The sequence below is a fragment of the Fringilla coelebs genome (assembly GCF_963513975.1).
Source record: "Fringilla coelebs genome assembly, chromosome: Z".
Lineage (NCBI taxonomy): Eukaryota > Metazoa > Chordata > Aves > Passeriformes > Fringillidae > Fringilla > Fringilla coelebs.
This window is the reverse complement of record NC_140031.1, coordinates 43,731,049-43,753,928: the sequence shown is the minus strand read 5'-3', so window position 1 is coordinate 43,753,928 and position 22,880 is coordinate 43,731,049. Positions and strand designations below refer to the sequence as shown.

Here is a 22,880-nt window from a genome sequence, read left to right as displayed (position 1 = left end):
TTGAAGATAAATGACTAAAAAGGATGCTAGGGTTGTTAAAATTTAGATTAAGTAAATGAAAAATTGTTGTGCATTAAGTGTCTGTCTTGCTACAGTACAAGAACACATAGGATTAAAAAATATTAATTATTTTTTAAAAATTATTCTCTATGGTGGCAATTAATAAGAGCACAGTATAGGGCTTGGTACACATACCCTTCCAGCAAGGCTCAATCTTAAAGCTCTAAGGTGAGCTTTCACTATATTAGTTAAATGTCATTACACCTTTTTTCCGGAATTAATTCAGCACATCTTAATTTACTTCTGAATTTTAAGGCTATTTCAAATTAAGAGCAGTTGAATCCTGAGCAAGTGTCTGCACAGGAACTTAGTTAATCCACATTAAATTAATTCTGATTTATCTACCTAAATACACTCTGTTGACAGAATCAGAATTAAGAGAACAACTAGCAGTTGTTTCAAACACACACCAAGAGAACCACTCTTTCCAACACCTGTTAAATAGGGAACACACACGCTTTTGATTCTGGTGTTCCACACAACAGTATCCTAGCCCTAAGATTCAGAGTTGCATGTCTGATTGCAAATTGCATTGAAAAGATTACCAAAAAATCCATAAATGTACTAGGAACATAAGACCTCTTCAGGAAATTCTCTGGCCAGACCTACATTGGAGTAAGATTAGACGAAAAATTAAGGATGTGAGCTTTGAGATGATGAACAATTGTCATCTTTATCCATATCTTATCCAAGAGTAAATTCCATTACTACAATGACTTGAAGATTAAAAACTTGTCACCTATCATTGTAGGTCTGTGTTACAAAAAAAAAATTCTCTAACATGACTAACAAAAATAAACCTGTTACACTGAGTTCCATAGACGATTACACTGTAGTATCACAACAGATCAACAGTGCTTCTTACACAAGTACAGAGAACCAAAGAGCAATAAGAGATGACTACAAAACCTTACAAACTGAACCTCATACCAGCACACGAGCAGTGGAGCGTGGGCTTGTGAACCTCTGCCAGATGCTGCTCTAACTCACTGACTGGATCTCCACAGATGCTCCTCCACAGAGGAGCCCAACTCATCAGGCAGGGAAGCCATACTCCCCTGCCCAGTGCATCCTGCTGGCTGGATTACCCTGACACTAACACATTGCAGATGCATGCACATCTGGTTGGTAGACCATGAATTCCCCCACATACTTAGAGAAAGGCACTTGGCACAGGCTACTGGCACATCCACAGCAGGGAAAAAGCCTGCCCTTTGAGAGGAGTCTCAGAGGACAAATCCTAGCTGATGACTACATCCATACTCATAGACCAAAACCACCCCTCTGCTCATGGCCTTGGATGGGGAGAGGGGTCTTTGAAGCGCCTCTTCTTGATGTCAATATTACGTATCTAAAGCTGCAATCAACCTAGCAACCCAACTAAGTAAGGAAAATTGTTACCTCTCCATTGTACTACCTCCACTCTTAAGTTTCTGAATAGTATTTGGTGGATTTGGCAACACTTTTATTCACTCTATAGAGAAACCTGGATTACTTCTCACATAGTACACAGGGAGTTAGTGACCAATAATGTAGTACAAAAATCTAAGAACACTAAGATAACTGCTCTTTTCATGCATTTTTCCACAAGGATACCAGTACTGGTCTGTGGGTCAAAGACCTCCATTTGATTTTTTTGCGCTCTCCACCATGCCACAAAACAGTCTTTGCTGCCCGAGTCTAATCCTGAAGCCACTGCAAAAGCTTGGCTTTTTACAGAAGTAGAGGACTGGAAGGGACTATACAGCCTTTTAACAGTCATGGGTAGTTATGCGACAGCTGTTTTTTATCTTCAGAAGGGTGTTCAGAGTACCCACTCTATACTTCATTCTCAGGCCCCCAATACTGTTAAATCTTTGCAAAAAAACCTAATTTCCAATGTTTTCCAGAAATAAAAGTGAAACACCAAAACCCGAAAGAATGAAGTGCCACAGGAAGAGTACAAAAAGTATCCCATGGAGAGTCAAAGGGACTTTTGGAGTTCTCATCAATTAGACCCTACTCCTGCACCTTAATATCTCACACAGAGGCAGAACAGAAGTTCAACCAGTCTGTGGAATGAGCAAATCAAAGAGAAGCTGATTTAATGCACATCAGTGAAAATTCAGATACTGATCCCTTGCAACTGCAGTCAGTCCACAGGATCCAGAACATGGAAATACTGCTTAATAGAGGCTGTAACATTCACCTTCACATTATCAAACTGTAGTGAGCTAAGGGCATGTATTTTATCATTTACCTCATCTCAGCTGACCAGCCAGAAGTCTGCACAGCCAGGAAAACTCAGCCGTGCCACCTGCTTGAACTTTGGCTCGCTGGAGCTAAGCGGAACTTTACTGGGAACAAAGCAAATGATCTGGCCCATTCATCCTGGACAAAAGTTTTAAATTACATAAAAAGATTGACTTTTAAGGACTGTCCAGATGTAGGCATACCAGCTAAATCCCTGCATTAAAGTAGGGCATGGAGCCTAACAGTGGATTAATCACCAAGAGCACAACACCTGAGCCTGAAGCATATCCAGTTCTTCCAGCCATGCCAGGTGACAACTGCAATGACACTGTATGCCCCAGTCATCTGTTACACACCAAGGAACAGGTATGTTAGTAGTCACCTCTGATTTTCATCCAGAGATGCTGACATACCTGGTACACTACTGACACAAGGTTCACTTGAATAACTAATCCATCAGAAAGCACTCAGCAAACTAATACCAGAGGAAAATGGCTGAGCATCCTTTCAGATGTTCTTCCTGCTCACAATAGGCAAGAACTGTAGAGATGCAGAGAACTCGTCAACTCAATACTTTCAACTTGGTTAAAAGTGAAGTCCCACTTTATCTTCACTTCCGACCAGTCTGGTAAGTTCAACACAGCTGGGAAATACAACTTGCCAAGTAGTGCTGCAGTGCCAAAATTCTGTTAGTTTCCAATGATTGCTTTTATGTCTCACCTGTGTAAAATTTTGAGCCAAGAGCAGCTTTCAGTGATCACTCCTGATACCCAGAATTCGCTGAAGCAGAAATACTGCTTTCTGCCTAGAGTATAAAAAGCTGCAGAGATCCACCCCCTTAGCATTAGTTTTCCTGTGATATGAAGTACCACAGCACAATACTCACTCACACAATTAAAGCACAGATTACATGCACTTGTTCCATGGTCTGCCTTTGCAGAAGGCTTCCTCCACATGACATTTTGCCCTGCTGCAGAAATCCTGAACAGCCTCCAGACCTACACAGCTGCAATTTCATCTCATTTTCTGCAATTCAGAAAATTACTCAAGAGAAAGTTAGGTTACAGGGCAACCTCTGAAAATTATGACAATGAAATACCTCCTTTGGTCAGGCCATTCCTTCCAGAAAGGGTGCTAGCTGCTATTTCAAAGTAGAATGGCTGTTGAAAAGTCCATTAGCTGGTATAACAACAGTCTCCAAACCTAATCCCTCTTAAATAAATGTATTTTTACAGCTGTAGATTTAGAAAGTAAAAAGCTCAAGTGGCAGAAAATCATTTCTCCACCCCCTTGCCTGGTATCTGTACTAAGTAAACATAAAACAGCCTTCAAAAGCAGCTTTCTGCAAACAAGGCAGCTGTTTGCTTTCTTTAGGGAGGCAAAAAAAACCTTTCCCCTAGAGAAAAAAAAAATCACTATTTCAAGAGGGAACAAAGTGAACTTACAAAACCTTATAAGACAGGAACATTTCAGGGCTCTGGCAAGACACTATAGACAATTTAAACTATTTAAACTAAGTCCTTGTCAGCCAGTCTAAAAAGTTTTCACCAGCTGATGAAAGCTTTTTCAGTGGACTCCATGAAATAAGCAAGCTGCCCTCATCCTTTAAGTCACATTTTCCTTATCACAGAAGCTACCACCATCGGCAACTTTCCACAGATGAAGCGGCCATAGAGAGTACAAATCTAACAGCTACACATGATGCCCTCATAAGCTACAGGAGCCAGCATTTTTCTTTCTCACAAGCAGACATGATCTAGCACTTCTGCTTCCTGTCCCAGACAAAAAATTTGTACATCTGCTTAAGTCCAACAGGTCTTGTCTACAAAAGTATCAAGTCAAATGGGACTCATTTTGGAAGAAAAGCAACTAAAACAAACATTGGATTTCTGGAGAAATACAACCCTCTTTCTGAACCCTGATAAATGTCTTCACATTTAATTTCTTTTAGGTAGTGTCAAGCTGCATTTTGTGAAGGAAACAATATCAGGAGCCATATGAATTCTGCAAATCCTAGATCTAGAGTCCCGCAGTGATCTGTATGCCATCAGTGGAGAGCAGATCCCTCTCAGGACTGTGGATATGAAGGCAGGACAGAAGGGCCTCACTCATGAACTGACATTCTGATTGTGCTGGTTTTGCATTAATTGATATTTGGTGAGGAGGGAAGAAGCCAGTCACGGGAGTGGTTTTCTAAGAGAAGCTGCTAACAGTTTCCCCTGTGCCCAACAAAACCAATCAGTCGCTAGTTTTGAATACTCACACTTTGTTAAAGCACTAGCAAGCTGAACAGCCTCCTTGAACACATGTCAAAGACTAATAAAGCTCAGGAAAAAGCTCTCTTCCAGCTTCTGGAGAGAGAAGAGCTTCCCCCCTCCCAGCCCTCAGGCCGGGTTGGGGAGGGGAGGCCGTGGGACCCCAGCCAAGGCAGGGCCGGGCCATGCTGTTAACATCCTGTCCCCCAGTGTGGCTGCTGTTAACACCCTGTCCTCCAGTGCGGCCGCCACACGAGATCATGTGGCTGAGGCCAGAGGCAGCCCGCAGCCCGAGCAGGGAGTGGCCCTGCGGCTGGAATTGAACACAGCAAGGGCCAGGGACCAGCCATGCGGGCGACTCTGACACAGCCCAGTGTGGCCTGAAAATCCATCACCATGACTGCTTCTGCCACAGCCCTGCAGGGATTACGTGACCATCAGCAGGCCCCGGGCGAGATACTAACTCTTTCAATGCATAAATGAGACTTACAAACCTTCAATCCTCCCTCGAGTGAGAGAAAAGGATAGAGTCAAGACACGTAGAGGAACAACATGAAGACACCAAGGTCTGTAAAGAAGGGGTCAAGTCCCAGATGGAAGGAGAATTAAGAGATGCCATAAGTTCAGGCTGAAATCCTCTTTTAAGGCCATGGAGAAGAATGCAATTGATACATCAGACTCTTTTTCCCTATAACTCATTGAAAAGCATGGGGAGATGAAACGTACAAAGATATGAGCAAAGGCGTCTATACAAACGCAAGCAGATGTTGAAGTAGCTGTGACCCCATGAGAAGTTTGAACAGAGAGAGAGAAGAGTGATGAAGACCCTCTGCTGCCAGGGAAAAAGAAGACCTCTGTTCACAGAGATGATGATGATGATCTCAGAGACAAAGAGAACCTTGGCTCTTGAACAGCTTATCTTTAAAATAGTACCCCATAAGTTGGCATGACCCATAAATGTAGCTGTGGGAAAGCTGTGGAAGACTGGAGGGATTTCACAAGTGCAGATTACTGAGTGGCTGATATTTGTGGAAATTAAAAGCTACAAGAGAACTGTTTTTGTAGAGAAGTGGCATGGCACTCCATTCCATGGCACGTCAAGAGAAACTCCTCTCCCTAAGTGAACTGAAGAAAGACTATTCTAGAAGTAGTTCTAGAACGGAACTGAATTAAAAAGTCCCAACTTTTGTCTCTTTACATTGTCAGTGAGAAAGAAAAGAGGGTGTGTGGAAGGGTGGGGGTGGCGTGGGGAGAAATGTTCTAAAGATTTTATTCTGATTCTTATTATTCTTTCTTTTAGTTATTGCTCATAAAGTTTTCTTTATACCCCTTTAAAGTTTTGAGCCTGTTTTGCCCTCCTAATCCTACCTCACAGCAAGAAATTAGTAAGTATATTCTAGTGAGTGCACTAACATTTGGCCAGCACTGAACCCACCACATTAACTGGTACATTGGCCAGGAAATCTTAAATTTGTGAACCAAAACCACTACACTGATCTACACTAGACAAACCACCAGAGGACTAGTGTCCCAGATGGGCATTAGTGTAGCAGAGGTGCAATTAAGTCTAGAGTCCAGAACTAAATCCCCAAATCTCCCAAATCAAGGTCTAGCACCTTGGCCACCTCGCTGCCAACCACCAGGATTTCCCTTCTTCCAGCACAGCCGCTATAACTAGAAGGAGAAAAACACTATTGATCCCAACTATGTTAAGATTAGGCTAGACAAAAAGCAGCTGTGGACAAGTGCAAGCAATTTTTGTCCTGCTGCTAGAGATCTAATTGGACATTAAATCCTCAGCAGGCAGTGGAAACCGGCATTGAATAAAGAACCAAAAGTAACGTCCATTGTGTGACCTAAAGTCACACTAAGCTCACAAAAAACAAAGGAACAAAGCTAGCATTCCCATCACTAAAATTTCCAAGCAGTCAAAAAACTTATGACATCTACTGGAGCTCTAGGAAAGAGGGGAAACTGCCACCTGAACAATGACAATTTTATACAAATAACAGTGCCAATCTTTTAAAGTGTTCTTTTAACCCAAAGAGCCTGAAATAGGTTGCACAAAGGTGCCATAAAAAGCATTAGCAGTACAGAGTTCAATCAACTCACCTAAGGCCACAAACAAGCAACAGCCGAGATTAGAATGAAACCATCAGATCCCACACGTCTGTCTCCTGGCTTAAGCACTGCTGGAGTCTGTAGCAGACACAACCAGTGCAGGATCCGCTGTGGAGGTGTGAGCTTTGGACCTACAGGCTCTTGCCTGGGACACAGGATCGTTATCACTAGAGGCACACAGACACTAAAAGCTGGTCTTTCATAATCTCCCCATAGAGGACATTTCTCTCACTTTTGCCAAATGCATAAGGGACACAAAGTTTTCTACTCCATCTAAAGAGTTCTTCAGTGAGAAGAGTTTTCCTCTTCAAAATCACCCAGGTCACATCAGAGTTTACACCAACTCCTTGTTCCTAGCAATGTGATTGGAGAGCTTCTGGGTCAGCAGACAAGAATTTGATTAGGGTGACAAAAAACAGCATTTTAGTGGCAGCTTTTGGCAAGATCCACTACTGGTTTACTTGCCACATTGACTACCTGGCCTTGGGTTAGGTAGTAAACAGATTCCAGTCTTGTTCTCCAGTGCTTACTAATACTGAAGGCAACTGGTAAATGACTTTCAACACAGTAATCCAGTTGAATTCATTTTCCCTCCTTGAGAAGCATGTTAAATTTGGTAAAACCAACATTTAAAGGCAATGCCAAAACATCAGAAAGCTGATGAAGCAGGTTCATGGACTACCTCTAGCAACCTTCCACCTCTGGTCAAAGACACAGAGCCCCCCACTTATCTACAGAACCTTGTGGCAGCATGCACACAGCCACAAAACACCAAATAAATCATTTCACGTTGTTACTTAAGGGGACTCCAACCTCACAGAATATTGGAGACAATCAATGGAAAAGGACTCCTTTCAGCTCAGGCCAACAATAAAATACTTATTCACAACTTGCTTGAACTGCTGCTAAGAAAACAACTAGTGACAGAATCCAAGCCCAGTATTAGGTTCTACTTGCTGCACTAGATACTACACAGAAAAGCAAGCCTGGATCTTGCTCTGAAATGACTCAAGGTCAACACAATGTCATGTCACAAGCAGAAATCTGACTTCCCAACTCTTAAGCCAAAATTGCAAGGGGCTTCTAAAGTTATTTAGTCTTGGCACAAGAACTGAACAAATCAGTATTTCATAAGTTAGCATATTATGTGCTGAGTTCTTCTGAATGCTCCACTATGAACAGATGAGCAGATGATAATTTTGAAAGACCTGGCCCAAAATTAATACAATGAACACTGACATTCGTGGTCCCAAACTGTTCAGAGTATCTAACTTGCCTCTCCTGTCAAAGCCAAACTCCTCAGATAGATTTCTGAGATAATGGTGGGCCTATCCTTACCAATCAGAAAAAAAAAAAAAAAAAAATCACATGGGACACTTCATCACAGAGGAAAACACTAGCTTACACATTGCTCCATAATAAAGACTGGACTACATTTTTCAGAGTCCTCAGTGCCTCCTTAAAAGACTTACACACATGCACATTTTCAAAAATGGCTGTTGCTTTACAACCTTCCCTTGTGACACAACATGCCAAGTAGTTTTGAAAAACCTGTCACAGGTCAGCAATATCTACCTTCCAGAATGACCACAACAACTGGTTCTCATTAGTTCTGCTATAGAGGGCTCATTGATGAAAACAAGCACAATTCCAATGCAATGGAAGATGTCAAGTTAGCGTGCACCATAGCTGGACTTACCCTAAGGAATGCACACGCAAGTGACTGTGGTATGCACTTAGGCAAGAGGATTGCTTAAGTGTCAAATATAATATGCAAGATGAAATGCAGTCATCTATTTTACAAAAAAAAAAAAAAAAAACCAGCTTCCACTAGAAGGTTGTGAAATACTTGAAGCATTTCAACTTCCAACATTACATTGAGTGTCCCCTACTTTGCCAGTGGAAGAAAAAAAGGCAAGACTCTAGTCCATTCTTTGGCAAAAACAAACACAAAATGTGATTTGCTTTATCACGGCCAATGTCCAAAACTCCATAGTCCATATTAGCAGATTTTTTTTTTTTTTGGCTCTCATAGTATGGCTCTTTTCTAGTGGAATGTAGAAATAATAGAACATCCTGCTAAAATAATAATTGCGACATTTGAGCTCAATTCATGCCATTAAGCTTTGATCTCTGAGTGAGTATCATCAGCACACAGTTTGCAAAAAGCTGTGCTACACAGCCCCATACACTTTTTCCAGCTTTTGACCTATCCTGTTGAAGGACAATATAACTGCAACTAGGAAAAAGGGGTAAAGAATTCCGCATTGCAAAAGGTACCTTTCTGCTTGGCAGCAATCACAAAAAGGAGAAGGAAGACACAGCCTCCCCAAGAAAGCTGCTTTTCTCAAAAGAAATCCACATGCTCAGACAATGTTAGGACAGAAACACTTTCAACTGCCACCCCTTCCACAGAACATTCTGGTCACTGAATCACTTACACTGGGGTCAGCGTATCAGACAGATACCTGATTTTCGAAAGTGCAACACTGACAGGTGCTCCATGATCCTACTGCAGAGTCACTGAAGCATCTGGCATATTTCTGTCTTCTGCTGAGCAAAGTTATGAAGACTTGTGCCTTTGTCATCACATGACTTTTCTGAAAAGGAGTGACTTCTCCTACATCTTGCTTTTGGAACTTGCTGTTTATCTTGGGACAAGACAAGGACACCAATGGTATTCAGTACAAGATTAAACTGCAGTTTGAGTGTATGCCTGCCCTGTAACATCAAAAGAAACTGTAGGGTTATTTTCCTCTCCATCTTTGCCATTTGGGAACATTATGCCATAAATCAGTGCATGCTTTCAGCAACAGAGCAGAACACAACACGGCTTATAGTGTAGAGAACATCACAGTGGTGCCTTTGAGATTCAGAGGCAAAAAGAATAAGCTGTCTGTTAAACTTGATATTTACACAACTGCAATGATATCTGTGGCACAGCTGTAAGTAACAGCAAACAAAACAAAAATATCCCCTGAAATATGCAGAAAAACATCAGCCAGGAAAAAGCCTCCAGCACAATGAAAGGAAATGACATTGATGAAAGAAAGCAATAAACCAGCAAAGTCAGTATTTAGCAGCCATTGTCAGCTTGAGCAGAGTTGGAGTCTGTAAAGCCTACAAGAAGACCTCAGCTCCCACACAGCTACCATCCAGCTGTGCTGATATGGGAGACGGTCATCCACTAAAGTGGTAAAGAGATGCCTAAGTACTTTTGAAATCAGTGAGTGTCAGAAGAATCTAGGAAGAGGAATGAATTTATGATCAACCTTGGTAACCCATACAGACTTCAATAACCCTTTATCTCTAAAGTTATTCATAGAAAAATAGGAAAATAGCTGGCACACATGATAAGGCAGCCCACATACCTGCTGAGTCAGGTGTGGCACAGGGCAGTTAGCTCGGAGCACAGCCAGAAAGCGTGTGACAATCTTCCCATTTGCCTGATCCACAGAGCAAACAGTTGTTACTCACACTTTCTATTCTTCAGCCCCAGCTGTGTCCCCCGCCACTGAAGCTTCCATCTTTAAGGTGAGCATGGCAGTAAAAGCCATGCAAAGCAGGCTAATATATGCCTAATTCAACATCATGCAAAGACATATCCAGAAGAAAGGATGGCAAAATTTGTGGAAGTCCTAAGCTCCATCTCACAATTCAGGAATATTTATAGGAGCTCCATTAGTTTGCTCCTAAACCTTCAAGGGACTAAACAGCGAGCTGAAGAGCTGTGAGCTGGTTGACTAAATTTCAACCAAATTACTCCAAACAGCAGGTAAGTGCAGAAGTAGAATGAAGGGGAAAAAGCAATAAGCTTACAAGAGAGCAAGGTGTGCAAAAATAAATTTTGCAAGTTTTCTACAGATATAGGACTCAAAACATACATGTTGTACATTAAGTTTAGAAGATCTTTAATAGTGTTGAGAAAATTCCACTGGAGCCGAAGCACACTGCAACAGACAACCCCATTATGCAATTATATCTGGTTTTATATATATGGGAGAATAGATGTAGAGACAAATATTAGGAGTATGTAAGAAGAACACAGAATGCAGCTCTGGGAGACATGGCTGGCACACAGAAGAATGACAAAAATTATCTGGGAAAAATAAAATCTGTAGAAATATGAAAACTGATGGTGGACAGGTGATAGTATTAGTTTGCTAAAAGAAAGACCAGAGTCCGGACCTCTCCAAACACAGTAGAAAAATTCTTATTGCTTACTTTAGCATGAATATTTAAATATAGGTTTGAGAGAGATGGAAAGCAAAGCAGTAAGAACTGCTACTCTGATTTAATAGGGTAAAGAAAACTTAAAATATCTAAATTACTTTAAAACAAATTTAATAAAAAGCATTTTTCCCATTGGTAGAATAAAAATACAAATGCAGGATCCATTCAATTAAGCTTATTTAATAAGAAAATCCCATTCAGAGGAAGAGTAGATTTTGAACTTTGGCTCCTGTACTAGTACCACAAATAAATATCCATGGACCTGCATTCAGAAAAGCCCAGTGCAGCTTTAATGTTTGGATGAGGAGAGTTCTGGGGTTTTTTTAACTATTCAAGTTTGGTCCTAACTTTTTATTAGCAGTCATAGGCAAACTCCTGCTGCAGGAACATAATTAAAATAACAGGAAGAGAAAAAAAGCCACTAATAGATCCCCAGAATATCAATACATTCCTCATTAATACAGCTCTCAAAGAACAAGCTAACTTGCTTGTTTCTTTTTAAGGCACAAAAATTCAACTGTAAAACAGGCATATATCTCTAAAAACATTGCTGGCTCTAGCAACAGAGCCTGAAGTCTTCAAAAAAAGATGTGTTACCTGCAGAATATGATTAAAAACACACTTTGAATCTACCACAGAGAGTATAAACTTTGGTCATGCCATTACTAGAACAATAGTGAAAGTAGGTAAGAGAAAATAGTCAAATCATCACAAGAAGGGCAGAGGTGTTTGGACTCAAGTTTTCCTGGTCCCTAACCTTGTTCTTGTCACATACATCACCAAAATTGCTGCTCTGAGACCTTCCACACGGCTTAATTTTGACCTTTATTAATTTACACGTACTATGCTAATGAATATTAGCTGCATGGCTTCCTTGTTCCCAGGAACAACCACCCATTTGGAAACAGACTCCTAAACGGCAAGTTGTTTCAGAGAGTCAAGTGAGTAGAGTGCTAACAGGTTTTGGCCACTTGTCTTCCACACAAACCTGCATGCTATTTGCTAAAAAAGAAACCCAGAATGATCTCTGAACTGTGGGGTAAAAGGCTCGAACTTTGTTCTTTCACTAAGAACAACCTTGCTAGCTAGCCCAAGCCAGAACAATCTTAGAAAAGCTCTTTGCTCTCCTTTTTCTGTCCAAGTCCAATTGTTCTCTAACAAAGTGAGCATAACGCAAACTAATCCCATTGCATCAAGCAGAGCTCTGCTAAACAACACCCCTCCAGAAAAATAACACAAGAGGAAAAAGGTCAGCTTGTATGGCATTCAGACTGACATGCATTTTTATTATCTATGATCAAGCTTTTTGGCTAGTAGCCCATGAATAAAGACCTGCATGCTCCCATTTTTCCTACAGTGTTAGCCTGTTGTGTCAGGAAAGCTGCATCAAGAGTTTTCCATCCTACTCTGTCTCTCTCTTGGTCCTTGAAGCAAGCAAAAATACTTTCTCTCTCCATCAAAAATGCTAAAAAAAACCAAGACTAGCTTTGCTGCAAGGTATTTTCAAGAAAGGGAAGTCCATTCAGTAGTTTTAATCATGGTATTTCTTCTGAATTATCTGTATTACTTTTGTGTAATCACAAGCAAGACATGCAGCTACAGAATAAGACACTAACTTTAGGGTTTTTCTGTGGTGATCATATTTTAAACACTAGAAGCAGAGTCTTACCATGGTATTTTTTATCTATATTCTTAGTATCAGCAACTGCAGATGTGCATGCTCATCAACTACACTAAAAAAGTTTCTGGAATTCAGAATTCAAATCCTTAGCTGGCATAAATATGAAATAACCTTAGAGTGTGAATTTCTTCCATGCCAGACCTGAAGAAAACAGGTGGAGTCCCTAGCAGTCTCAGATAATCAAGGAAAATCGATCTTATACATAAAATGTGTTTTACTAAACATAGTAAACCCTGACTCTAGCTCCTCTCACAGGAGTCATCAAGAATAACCAGCAAAAGAGAAGCATGATGATGTTTGGTCAGCCATGGCCTCTGGACTTATTTCAGGATTTGGTGTGGTGCCCAGCCTAGAGAACCTATGTGAACACTGAGGGTGCCTGCTTCAAAGTTACTCAAACAAAGTGGTAGTTTGGGTCCCTCTCTGCTCCCTTCTGTCATCATCTTTGTGCCGGCACCACTGGTCACAAAGCCATGAGAAGACTCTGAATACAGGATGCTGGGGTGAAAAAAAAAAAAAAAAAACCATCATGCAAAAAGAGGAGAGTTTGTTTTCAATTACTCACCCTGTGTTGGTGAACCCCAGTGCCTGCACAAAGGATGAAACAGACAGAGAAAAGAATAGGTAGACCAGAGAAAAAAGAATAGGTAGACCAGGGGAAATGAACCAGGTCCATTACTAGCTCACTAGCAACCTTCAATTACTCTGCATTAAAGTTCTGGGGAAACCACACCCTAAGAAATACTGCGCCTGCAATGTGCAATGCATATAATAAACACTAGCAGAGCTGATTGCATTTGGATGGATGAATTCAGTACCCATCCTCCTTCTGCCCTGCTTTGTGACTCTAACTCTCCCAGATTAACTCAATGGTGAGAGAACAGCCTTGCAGAGAAATGTAAGCAAGGGAAGACATCCTTCCTGAAATGTGTGTATTACACTTCATAACAGGTGAGAATGCTTCAACAGAGAACCTGCATAGAAGATCTGCTGCTACTTTGTCTAAGACATGAAGGCTTATTCCAGAATGATATATTCCAAATCTGGTACCATATCAAGTAAGTCTCTGATCACACCAATACAGCACTGAGTGATGTTTGAGTGCGGAAAAAATTTAGCATTACCAAAAAATGTTCGCTAGCAGCTGCCTATGGCACACTGATTTATAAATGTACCTCAGCCTCTGCGCATGAAGAGACCACTACGAAACCTTCAACATATTTGCTTGCACGGCTATGCAGCTCTATTCAGAGGAAATTTGGAACTAATACCCAAAAGATTACCATGACTCCTAGAAACACTAAAATCTTACATATAGCTGCACCCAAGGTATTTATGTCGCATAACTATCATATGGCAACATGTCCTTCAGCAACAACTTATTGGGGAAAAGTTACTGTAAATAGTTTTGGGCTAGCTGCTGGATTATCACACTCTAATGACAAATTACAGCAAATTGTGATTTCTTCTAGCCCAGAGATCAGCCAGTAACCCCTTCAGAATACCTACAATGAGCTAAAAAACCATGGTATTTATTATTTAACACTAAATATTCTCAACAGGTTCAACTTAAATTCTACTGCGCAACACTTGTGTTCCATGCTGCCAAACTTTTAGCCCCATCTTTTTTGTTAACTTCTAATTTTTACCATAATCAGCCCTACTAGATTATGATTATGAGAAACAATGTGCTTCACATCATGAATAAAGGCATCAAGCTCCTACCCATACCAGATATAGACTGTGTCATACAACTCACTCTTGCATAAATTAAAATTCAAATGTGCACAATGAAGACCCATCAACATAATTTTTATGTTACATCAATAAAACACTGCAGAGTCCCAGGTACTACCCATGTAGCTTAATATCCTACTGTGTCATCACAGAATCAAGCACTGATTTGAGTGACAGGAAAGTTGTCAGCGTATGTTGCCATTCTCACTTGTAAGGGAATCCAGCTGTGCCACAAGCACCAAGCACAAAAAGGAGTTGAACTGAATGTTTACTACCATGACCCCCTTTCAAAACTGAGGATGACTGCTCCATTACAACAGCCTTTCGACAGCAGGCTTGACCATCTGTTGTTAATGGAACATCCCCAAGACATGGCTCTTCCCTGCAATACAAGGACCAACTCCCCTGCAAAGGTGAAAATAAATATTAAAGCATTAATCTATAGCGGTAATTTTCAAAAACATTCAACTCATTTAAGGCTTTAATCTAGAATATGTTTACACCCTCTGGCTTCGCCGAGGTGTATTCCAACACACTTGAAATCAACTTTGATCCTCTAAGTATGTTTTTGCACAGCCTTTAAAATCTTCCAGGCCAAAAGCTTGGGGAAAAGGGGGCACTTCTGGTTAAAACTAGGAAAAAGTAGCGCTTAATAAGGACTTTTAATTCAGAATCCGAGTATCTTTCCAGACATGTTTTAAGCATCTGGGCTGCTGTGAAGCTCGTCTTTTGTCTTTTGTAACAACAGCCTGATGATAGGTTGCACTGTAGCACTCCAGACTTCTCAACAGTCCGGCACGCAGCAGCACGATTTTGTTGCATACAACTGTGCCTCCTGCCCATCACAGCCACATCGATTTTTTATTTTTACACTCCCCCCATCCCAAGGCCCTCCCCTTAACGCACCCCCGCGACTTTAGAGGATTCACGTAGGAGTGAAGGGGATGAAAACCCTCCCGTTGTCTTCCAGCACCCACCGGGGCCGGGAGAGTCAGCGGTAAGGTGAGCCACCTTCCGTGAGTGCTGCCAAGTCAGTGTCACCTCGCCCAGGAAAAGCCAAAATAAAATAACTGTTTTTTTAAAAAATAAGCACACACAACCACGCCCCTCACAAACACACACACAAACACTATCAGCCCCTCTACGATGCACTGCTACGCCGTAAACCATCCTCCGAGCCGCGCTGCCGACAGGCTCGGCACAGAGAGTGGCACCACGTCGGAAGACAAAACCCCAATGCAGTAAGAAAATAAACAGACAAACCCCCAAAACAATAACAAAGCGCACGCCCCCCCCCCCCCCCATTTGCGTTTTCCCTCTAGCTTTGTGCCGCCAGTTCCAGGCAGAGCAGGGAGAAGTGGGATGCCTCCCGTCCACCCCCCCTCCGCCTACCTCCCCAGCCGGCAGCCGCCGTCGGTCCCGAGGGGAGCCGCCTCCTGCTCCACGCCGTAAACCCCCTCGGGCTCCGCTGCCGGCCCTGACGCCAGCCCCGCTGCCGCTACCCAGCTCCCCCACCCCGCAGGGCCTTTTATAGTGGCGGCGCGGAGCTGCCCCCGGCGGGCCAACCCGCCCCTTCCACGGCCGGGGCCGCCCAGCACACTGCTTTTCCCCTCCCTCCGGGGTCTTCTCGCCGTCGCCTTTTCTCTTTTCTGGTTGCTCTTTCCTTTCTCCTTTTTCTCCTCTCCTGTCCTCCACGCCCCCCTCCACCCTTTTTTTTTCCTTTTCCCTCGGCAGTGGCTGCTGTTAGGAGGGTGGGGGAGTGCGCGGCGATTTGCATATGGGCGTGCACAGTGCAGCCAAAAACAAACTGCAAGGATGATATGTGCACCCCAGCGCCGTACAGCGGGACGGCGCTCCGTGGCTACTCGCATTCGCTGCTTTTTATGAAACTCCGCTCACCCCGGTGCGTCGACCAACATCCCAGCCCCTCGCGTTGCCTCCCGCGCCGGCCCCCCGGGCGTCTCTTCCCGGGGTCTGTGGGAAGAAAGAGCAGAAACCCGGGCACGGGGTTATCTGTGAAGTGAGTGTGCTCCAGCCGCCCACGTTTCCAGGCCTGCGCCGCTCCCCGCGTCTCCTGAGCTGAGCCGGTATAAACTGGGCACAGATCCGTCCTCAGCTGTACAGCTGCGGAGGTACTCAGTGTACCAAGAGTGTTGGCCTGAAAGGAATCAATCAAAGATAAACAGCTTCAACAGGACCAGACGCCCTGTACTCCAGTTGACTTATGGCAATAAAAAGGCAAGGAACTGTGAAAGGTAACACTTGGATAGGTAGGCACAAATGAGGATGAATTTAGTTCTGTCAGTTTATGGAGAAATTCACGAACTTTATAAAAAACCAATCTCAATTTATTTTTAACAGTTCACAGTGAGCAAGCTGACTTGCTCTAAATACAAAATCCTTGTTTGTTTTGTTTACCAGAGAAATGGCCTGATCTTAGCAATATTGTCTGGTTGCTGAACGTGTCCTCCGACATGAAATCCTGCCATAGAAACCACCCATTATGCAAACCCTTCCAAAATTTTTGCTTGTTGTATATCAGGAGCCCTGTAAAATTATGCAGTGCAATTTGTGAAAGTATAGCAGTGCATTTTCAAGGCATAAAATGCTCTGTGAATTAAAACAAGTAATGCACAAAAGGCAGGCAACTCTAAATTATGTTTCCCTCTACAGACATAATGCACTGCCATTTCTCTTCTGCAGTGAAGTGGTTGATATTTTTGTTCATGCTGTTAATGCTTTGCCTTATTGTGAGCAATCTGGATGACACATGGTTACTGAGGGAACTGTATCTTCAGGTTTTCTGGCTTTTGTTTCCATGCTCACACTACCACCATGGTATTTTTTTCAAGTGGCGCAGAAATACCTGAAAGCAAATTCCAGAGAGCTCAGGCAGATTGTAATCTGACATAATGCACTGGAGTATCATAGATACCAGTGAATATTCAAATTAATAATGCTTCCACCCTGAATAAAAGATGACATATTTATTTTCACTGTGACTCTAGCTCCTTCCCCAGTACCTGTGTGTCAACATCTCACAAATTGGCTAAGGGCAGGACAAAATAAAAAAGTTCCCGATTCCGACCATGGTTTCCCCAGTGTAACTACTACATAATGTCACTGACTTCAATAGATTCATTCTGTTTGTACCTTCATCTGGTGATAAAACTGAAATAAAATAAAGGACTTTATTTAGTGTATAAATGCAGCTGTGTGTTTTTTACCATATGCTAGAGCTTTGCATTTTACTCATTTCCAAACATTGCTGGATTGTAATTTTAAATTCTAAAACAAACAATTTCTTCATGGTTAGTCAGGGAGAAAGAGCTTATTTAGTTTACAATCAACAAAGCATTATGCCTCATCCCACATAAAAAGGAGTTTGAAAGAGAGGTTATATTTAATGGGATTTTTCAAAGAATTAGTGATTTAACTTCAGTGGAAACAAGTCTGTCAATACTGAAGAGCTGACAATTGCTCTGCTTCTGATGTCTATTTAAGCCTAGGTTCCTTTAGGCAAAATGTGAATTCCCAAAATTCTGGAGTTAGTGCCAACAGTTAAAACAGTTGAACAACATTTTCCAGTAAGCAGCTAATATACAGCTGTTTATGAAAAGTGAACAGAATATTTGATATATTTTGTTCTGTTAAAATACCTATAGGATGGTAGAAAATCCTTATGCACCACTGGATACAATTTCCCCAGTTTTGCTTCTCCTTGTGGCATGGCAGTGATGTGAGGTCAGTGGGGGCAAGCATTGGCCCCACTGACCTCAAATGGTACAAGAAGGATGACAGGGGAAGGATGACAGGCACAGTTAGGTCCAATGAATAGGCTGCAGAAAGTCAATAGCTACACTGTAAATAGTTTCCAAGAATAACTATTCTTACCTTTGAGTAGTTTGAGATCTCAGGGCAGATGAGCACATGTGACTCCTATAGATTTCTTGAAGACATTTGTACGTCCCAACTTTTTCATCTACAGCAAATATTCTGGCTTCTGTCTCCTGTGGAAGGTATGATAGGCCCTTATAGATAAAGTAGTCTCATGTTTAAGACTTCCTGCTTAATTTAATTTATTGATGGCTAACACAAAATTTCAACTGATTCAGATACGGAGAGGAAAAAGACAGACATAAACAAACACTTAGGGAAGGACTTTTCTCCTTCCTTCCCAAGCTCAAGTTAAGCACCTCTCCTACCCTTTTCTGGTCTCAACATCACCTTGCTTTCAATAGGTGTTACAATCAGTCCCTTTGCCCCAGTTCTTTCTGTGAGGCACTGGGCAATGTGGACAGTTGGGGTCAGTGTGTAATGGTTCTTTCTGCTGTTGTTTGCTTCTTACTCATTTTCCTCCACTGCTTCTTGCCTTACTATTCCAGTGTTTCACAGTGTGCCACAGTTCCCTAGAGGGTGTCCGTTCTTTGGCATGGTGTGGCTCTGTCCAAGACTGTGTCTCTTCCTTCCGTGTGCGTCTTCCACTTAGTCCATCTTACAGATATCACATTGTTGCTCTTGTGCCGAGATTGAGGCAGGAACAGGTGAGAGGCAGGATCGTAGAAAAGGCAAAGAAGACTTTATTCAAAATAACCACGTGGTTTTTATAAAGTGGTGTGATAGGTTCTATTAAATTGGCTAACTAACAGAAGCATCTTTCTCACACACTGTCCTTGAGAGGATCAGAAAAATAAAGTAGAAAAACATCACCTGCAAATTGTCTATACTCAACAAGTTATCACATCTTTCCAACCCCCTGAAACTTCTCACAAGCTGCTGTGAGAAATGCTTGCCGTTTCTTTCTCTCTCTCCCATGGCATCCGCATCACATTTTCTCCAGTGTCTCCTGTCCTAGGGGCTACTCTTTTTTAAAATATATTTGAGCAGAAGGGCCATGTGCTGCTTTCACCTAGACGAGGTTTTGGCATGCCATGGGTTGTTTTCATCCCTTTCAAAATGGCTGACAGCTGCTGTAACTGGCACAGAGGAGTTCATGGCCTCTTCCCTTGCAGCTTCAAATACTAAAGGCCTGCAGTTATGCCCAATATGCAGTTCACATGACATGCACTTTCAGATCAGACATGATCCTTAGTCTTTTTCCAAAAGCTAGTCCTCTCCTTCAACCCATTCTCTCATTACATTGGCTTCGAACAAGCAGCCCTCAGTAGGGTCCAAGGCTGGGTGGAAGGGAGGGCTGCAGATGGGCAAAGGGGCTGTTAGCTGCACCAGTTACTGAGAGGTCAGAAGACATGTAAATTGCTGTTCATGGAAAAGACATTATGTAGTGGAATGAAGGGGTGGAAGTGAAAATAGGAAAACATGCTGTGTTCTCACAGGAGGAAGTATGGAGGAAGTTGTTTCTTTGTACTTGTAACTTCTACAAGGCGAAACACAATATTGTTAACTCTAAAAGCCTGATGTTTGTGAATTTCAGGATACTACAGAAGACCGTGGGCTTAGACAAGCACAGCAAGAAACGTCAAAGGTTTCTATAATAGGTTTCAGCAATAAAGTCACAGTGTAATAGTTGTCAGCTCTTAAGATATTTCGGCTGGAAAACCAAGTTCTTTTTAGCCCTAGATGATCTATTTTGGACTAAATTAAAGAAGCAGAAAAGACAGCAGATCAGCAATACTTCCATTAAAAAAAATAATTTTCAAAGGACTTTTCTCACTTCTTTTTATTACTTGCCATTCTTGTTGCAGAAACATACCTTCAAGATTCCCCACTCTTATCTTGGGACACACACTGAAGATTATTCTGTATTTTAAGCATCTGTTCTGTCTTGGTTTACTTTCCCTTGATTTGAAATATCTGAGTCATAGCATGGTGACAGTTTTTGTAAAGTCTTCTTGGAAAGAGGTTCCTAACTTTTAGAAAGAAGGGATTGCATTGTTATTACTTTATAGCAACCTAGGCTGTGTCTGAACATCCTAGCTTCAATTTATATATTACCTAGCATGGAAATGTTAATCACTCCAGCCTGGTTTACAGCCCAGTGAGTACAAGCAGCTACAACATGCTGTTTACTGCAACCTTCCACATACGCTTTTCTTTCCTTCCTATTTACAGAAGAAAGTAGGTAAGAGAGTTGTTGTTTAGTTATTGCACCTGCAAAGAAACGGAAGGTTTAAGTACATCCTTTGCTGTGCCCTGCAGTGGGGAAGCTTTGAAGTGCTTATCTGTGCCATGCGAAGAAGTGAATCGGGGAAGTTGCTGCCTCCCAATCAAAGAATATTGCAGGCCTGTCCCAGTGCCTGACAGGCATGAAAGAGCTGACAGGGATGAAAGAGCTAGTGGTCATCCTCTCCATCTTTCAAGGTAAACATAGGCTTCAAACTGGCAGCACTCATTAATAAGATGTTTCTAAGTCCTTTAAATAAAATATAAATATATTGTAGCTTGGATATGAGCAAGCCACAGTTTAAGCAGTTACTAGAAACATTTCTTAATGTCGTCTTGTGTTTAAGAAAGGTGATTTAGAAGCAATTTCTCATGTGGGTTAGTTTCCAGATGACTGATATTGTTTTAAGAAGAGAGACCATCATCACAAGCGTTGCTTTGTAATTTGTCACAAACACGTAACATTGATGGGAGTAAAATTACATCTGCAGTTAGCTATATAAAGTTGGGCGCTGTGAAGCTCACTGTTAACAAAATTACTGCTTTTTAGATGTGCAATATACATACAGCAAAATACTTAGGTGGTAAAAATTCCTTGACTTTGACAGAAATAAACTGATTTTCCCAATCGTGGACCTAGCCTATAATTTGAGGAGCAAGGAAAATATGTAGAGTTGCCAATTAAAATACTGCAAGTTTATATTAGGTAGCAATTTTAATTCGATATGAAGTTTCTGGTCTTCTCAGATTCTCCAGGTGTACACTTCATAACAGCATGAAGCATGAAAATATTTTTAATGTTTCACCCTTCCTCTGTGCAATGTCTATCTTCTAAAAATTAGCCCAAAATAGGACTCCGGTGGAAGTATTTCAGTGTGCATTACATATGCATTGCCAGACAGGGATACAAGGATATGCTGGCCTGTGTGAGCCTGGGTTTCTATGCCAGCCATAGGACTGGATAACTTTGCAGAATGTTAAAGTTCAGTGTGAAATGCTTCAAAAATTCTGCACTTCATCTGCCATTATAAATTTATATGCTAATAATATCACCAGTGCATGTAACAAGGAAGAAAAAATTCATAACAAAACAAAAATGAAGCCTAGTAGATATAGAACCTGATCAAATGAAAAGAAAGCAAATAAAAGGATGTAATATGTTTTTATCCAACCTCAGTTTAGGTACTGATGGGTGAATCCTCATGGATCAACCAGGATATAAACATAATCAAATTAAGCCCCCAAGATGTAAGATAAAATGGTAAATTACCAAAACTTCCTTGAGGTCAGCCAAATGTAATGCCACATCAGCTGCATTACTTTAGTTTCTTAAACCTAAACCTGTTTTTTTAAAAAAAGCTCAAAAATTGCCTGTTTAATATCCTCCATCAGTTGTTATGGGGCTCAATGCAACTTTTTTCTGATAATGACTCCCACACTGAGTTTGTTACTACAAAAGTTTCAGTCTATTATATAAATAACATAGATTTGAGTAGCCCAGTTAAGTCAGTGGAGATATGCACCTGAGATTTTGACTGCATGTGCTGGCTGTAGACTTAAATGGAGATGAAATTAGTCCCTGATTAACAAAACTTCTTTCACCCACAGCTTTTGAGCAGCAGGCAACAACATTCAGTGCAAATCTTAGCAGCAAGGGGATAAGTTTTAGGAAGTGATGTTTCTCCTTCACTAGATAACAACATTCCAGAAGGGAAGAAAATGCACCATCATGTGTTCAAAACCAGCCTGTGAACCAGAAGGAAAGACAGGATGGAACTAGTCTCTAAGTGTATTGCTTGCTTCAGCACCAGCATGACCAGAGGCCATGAGAGAAAGTGTGCTGTCCCTCACCTCTGGTCTTAAAAGTTACACTCAGAGCAAGCCATCCTCACGCCCTGAAAGGTTTTTACCTAGTCTTGCTGCAATACTCAGGCCAATGAGCCAGACGACCTCCACAAAAGCAAAGCTGTCTTTTAGGCTCTCCAGCAGCTTCCCCAGCTCACACTGTATAGCTCTTGGGGCTGGAAGAGTGCCTCAGACCTTCTGACAGCATATCACACATTTGCAGAATGAGTCATGTTGGAAGGCCCCACTGGATGTCATTTAGTCCAACCTTCCTTGCCCCAGCAGGGTCCCCTCAAGCCTGTCATTCAAAAATGTCTGCAGATAACTTCTGAATACCTCAACTAAAGGACACTGCACCTTCTCTGTACTACCTGTACCTGTGTTTAAAAGAAGGGAGGATAAAGGCCTCTTGTCTAGCATAAACTACAGTGCCTTCAAAGAAGGAGTCACCCTTTCTTGCTGTTGGCAAAACCATATTCTCCTCTCATGTCCTTGCCTCTAACTGAGCTCATGAGTACTCTGCATTATTGATCTTCTCTGAGTCCATTCTTACATGCAAGGATTTTCTTTCCAGGAGGCAAGAAACGCCTTCT

At 41.8% G+C, this 22,880-nt stretch overlaps 1 protein-coding gene across 3 annotated transcripts in view; it reads right to left on the bottom strand.

The window, feature by feature from the left end:
- ABCA1 (ATP binding cassette subfamily A member 1) overlaps positions 1–16,313 on the bottom strand; it is a 98,802-nt gene extending 82,489 nt beyond the window's left edge. The window contains exon 1 of one of the 3 annotated variants that reach the window (XM_084224864.1): positions 16,219–16,313. The gene's annotated coding sequence lies outside the window, so the exon portion shown is untranslated. Of the gene's footprint in view, positions 1–15,711; positions 15,892–16,218 lie in introns of those variants that run through there. The other 2 variants (XM_084224863.1, XM_084224865.1) reach the window with 2 other exon arrangements.
- Positions 16,314–22,880: the final 6,567 nt, after the last annotated feature.